Source organism: Anolis sagrei, chromosome 3, assembly GCF_037176765.1.
Source record: "Anolis sagrei isolate rAnoSag1 chromosome 3, rAnoSag1.mat, whole genome shotgun sequence".
NCBI lineage: Eukaryota > Metazoa > Chordata > Lepidosauria > Squamata > Dactyloidae > Anolis > Anolis sagrei.
In genome coordinates, this window is record NC_090023.1 from 162,051,224 (window position 1) to 162,055,615 (window position 4,392).

General features: G+C 44.6%; 1 pseudogene; it reads left to right on the forward strand.

Annotated features, from left to right (window-relative positions):
• Positions 1–1,220: 1,220 nt before the first annotated feature.
• LOC132769928 (large ribosomal subunit protein eL15-like) lies at positions 1,221–1,912 on the forward strand (annotated as a pseudogene).
• The last annotated feature ends 2,480 nt before the right edge of the window (positions 1,913–4,392 follow it).

Sequence of the window (4,392 nt, forward strand, 5' to 3'; positions counted from 1 at the left end):
ATCCCTCACCTGCCCCCTCTACCTTGTGCTATTAAAGATACTCAAATATACAAGTTATATTTAAAACTTGCTATGAAATATGTTTGATTTTTCTGAGACAAGCGACATTGCCCTCTTCACCTCTGCCTGACATGGGCCAGAGGCAGAAACCTCCAGGAGTGTCATGCTGTGACCCCAAGCAATGGACACAGCCTGGATGGATCGTTCAGTCTTTGTGGACCAACACCTCCAACTGATAAGCTTCCTGCTTGTCATCATGGGACTGCCCCAGGCATGAGCCTGGTATCAGTGGATACAACTTAGGGACAAGGGGACACTGATTATTCCAACACGCCTATTATTTACCTGGCCTGGGACTGGACTCAGAGATCACCTCCCTTTGTCCCTGGCATCCTGCCCCTAAATCTACTTAATCCTTTCATCCCCATGTCTGGGCATCCATTGTCTTTAAAACTACAAGCCCTCCAAATATGAACTATGTTTTCTGGAGACTTCCTCCACTCAGGCAGACACTCCTAGCCAGCTGACTGGCCACCACAGGGTTTCCCTGTCCAGCAGGGAGAGGATCCCTGGCTGCATCATTGGAGCCTGCACCAACCATGTGGCAGATTGACTTAGTCCCACCTCCTGCCCAACAGGAGTGAGGGGGACATCCAGCCAGGAGAGGGAAAATTAAGCAGAGACAATGCAACACATGGGTTTTGCTGTATAGAACTGGTTACATGTTCCAATATAGTTATGATTGTACATTTTGGCATTCTTTGTTGTACATTGCATCCCTTCTGCAGATAGAAATTGAAGCCTCTGTTCTTGTCTTCAGTGCTGGTGAATCTTAGTTTATCTGGCAACATTGACAGTTAGCTGGACTCACTGGGCATGGAGTCTTGGTATCCATAGCCCTTAGATCTTTAAATTTCAACTGCATCTGCACTGTGGAAGAAATGCAGTTTGACATCACTTTCACTGCCGTGGCTCAATGCTATGGATCCTAGAATGTATAGTTTTGTGAGGGACGAGAACTCTTTGGCAGAGCAGGCTAAAAACCTTATATAACTTTATATGCCCAGGATTCCATAGCACCCTTATTGTGATGGGCATTGGTTGTTAGTGATACAAATGGGGATAAGAAGAGAATGGGGATAAGAAGAGAATATTGCAATGACCAAGGCACCAATGTGAAATTAAAATAGGGACACCTTTAATATTCCCTTAGTTCAGGGCGCCGTCAGCTAAGGTAAGCCAGAATGGGTGCCTACAAGTACATCCAAGAACTATGGCGGAAAAAGCAGTCGGATGTGATGCGCTTCCTGTTGCACGTACGCTGCTGGCAGTATCGCCAGTTATCTGCTCTTCATCAAGCTCCTCGTCCCACCAGACCAGACAAAGCTCGCAGGTTGGGATATAAAGCTAAGCAAGGTTATGTCATCTACCGTATTCGTGTTCGTTGTGGCCGTAAACATCCAGTTCCTAAGGGCTCTACTTATGGTACTTATGGCTACTTATGGTAAACCCAGAAATTTGCCTAGAGCCTTCAGTCTGTAGCAGAGGAACGTGCCGGCTGCCTTTGTGGAGTCCTGAGGGTACTCAACTCTTACTGAGTGGGAGAGGACTCCACCTACAAGTTCTCTGAATTCATCCTGGTTGACCCTTTCCACAAGGCCATCCGGTGCAATCCAGTCAGCCAATGGATCACCATGCCAGTTCACAAGTACAGAGAGATGCGTGGCTTGACCTCTGCTGGGAAGAAGAGCTGTGGCCTTCGCAAGGGCCACAAGTTCCATCACACAATTGGTGGCTCAAGCTGTGCTGCTTGGAGACGGCGCAACACCTTGCAGCTTCACTGTTACCGCTAAATTTTTTGCTCTCAAATTTCTCATGATAATAAAGTCAACTAGAGGCTTTGGGTTAAAAATTTAAAATATCCCCTTAGGAATTCCTAAAGGTAAGGAAAGTAGGACTGGGGAGAGAGGCAGTGTCTCTTTCTCTAAACTGAAAGGCTTCATGTTTCTTCAAAATCATTTGAAAAGAACTGACTAAATTTTGCCTCAGCCTCTGCTGCAATATTTGGAGATCTTTAAAACCCTCCATATAATGAAGCAGAAAAAACTAATTTAGGAATAAATTAGTTCCTGTTAAAATTCTCTGTTTTAAAATATAAAAACTGATGGAAAACTATCACCAATCTATGCAAGTCAAAATTTTGTTCAGTGCCATTAAATGTGCTGTGCCATTAAAAAAGATGGATGATGGGAAAGGGAGAATCCGACTTTTAATATTTAATGTCCTTGTCCTAGCATAAGGTGGTTGGGGAAGGAGATGAGGAGGGGAAAGATGAAGAGAGATAGGAACAAAAAAAACCCCACAAAGCACAAGGAATTGGCTATAGATATATTTCATGGATATCAGATTTCTTAAATCCTTGCTTACAGCAATTCTCAATGAAAAGATAGCAGATGGTATTAGATGATGTAGGTGGTAATAAGAGCACTTAGGGGACAAATGCTCCACAGTTTTCCTTTTTCTACTCATTCTGGAATGACTTAGATCATCTGAAGCATCTACCTGTGGGCGGGAAAGTTGTGGCTGCTCCAGCATTTTCCTCTTGACAAGCTCATTGCAAAGGCAGCCATCTGGCATTTGGATAACTATTAATCTTCTGGAAAAGAAGTACTCATAGAGATACACATTATTATAACTACCCAAAGACTACAATAATCTGGGCATCTCTCTCTGCTCAGTGAATCCAGTTATGGCCCTTGGATAAGGCACCGGAGATGAAAATAAATTACATGATCCAGTATTATACATTTGGAGCATTTTCTAAGCAGACTTCATTTTTCATATTGAGCCCATGGAGGTGCAGTTGGTGACTTTGAAATAAATACATTTTTCTCTCCTGTCTTCCCTCATTTTGGTGGTATATAAGTCCCTCCAAGTCATGTTTAGTTGTAGAATTTGCACAGATCTGGAAATACAAACTAGGCATTCTACAAGATTGTCCCCTGAAGATCTATGTGTGCGAACAAAAACTACTCCAACTGAACTTTTGCATTTGTGTTGATTAAAATATTTTTCTTTAAATGCCAGAGGAGCTGATGTGAACATTTTTTACTTAACACATCCATTGGGATATTGTGGATATTATCTCTGCACCTGCAACAATGCATAAGATTTGAGACATTTTTATAACTTTTTATTTATTCATTTATTTACTTTGCTTGTATACCGCAGTTTCTCAGCCCGTAGGCGACTCAACAAGAGCAAAAAAAAGTCAATCGTACCACATACAATATTTAAAACCATTAACAGCCTAGTATACAAATAATGACACATCAATAACAACACATTAGCATCTCGTAACTAAAATCGTGATCCAATTCGTCATCCATAAATCCGTTCCTATAGTCATCGTTCAATTGCACTATTTATCTGAACACCTGTTCAAACAGCCAGGTTTTTAGTTTTCTTTGAAACACGATTAACGAAGGGGCTGATCTAATGTCCATGGGAAGGGCGTTCCACAGCCGAGGGGCCACCACAGAGAAGGCCCTGTCCCTCGTCCTCACCAGCCGTGCTTGCGATGCAGGCGGAATAGAGAGCAGGGCCTCCCCAGAAGATCTTAAGAGTCCTGGTGGGTTCATAGGCAGAGATACGTTCAGATAGGTAGCTTGGGCCAGAACCGTTTAGGGCTTTATAGGCCAACGCCAGCACTTTGAATTGAGCCCGGTAGCAAATTGGCAGCCAGTGGAGCTGGTGCAGCAAGGGAGCTGTATGCTCCCTGCGCTCCGCTCCTGTTAGTATCATGGCTGCCGAGCATTGGATTAGTTGGAGCTTCTGGGCCGTCTTCAAAGGCAACCCCACATAGAGAGCGTTGCAGTAGTCTAAACGGGATGTAACCAGAGCGTGGACTACCGTGGCCAAGTCAAACTTCCCAAGGTACGGGCGCAGCTGGCGCACAAGCTTTAACTGTGCAAATGCTCCCCTGGTCACCACCGAAACCTGGGGTTCCAGGCTCAGCGATGAGTCCAGGATCACACCCAAGCTGCGAACCTGCGTCTTCAGGAGGACTGCGACCCCATCCAACACAGGCTGTAACCCTATACCCTGTTTGGCCTTGCGACTAACCAGGAGTACATCTGTCTTGTCTGGATTCAGTTTCAATTTGTTCGCCCTCATCCAGACCGTCACAGCGTCCAAGCACCGGTTCAGGACCTGGACAGCCTCATTAGTAGGTGGTGGAAAGGAGTGACAGAGTTGGACATCATCTGCGTACAGATGACATCGCACCCCGAATCTCCGGATGATCTCCCCCAGCGGCTTTATATATTGGAAATTACACAACAGGTTTTAAAACACCATTGCCTCAATCATTCAGCAAGTGCAATGCAATTG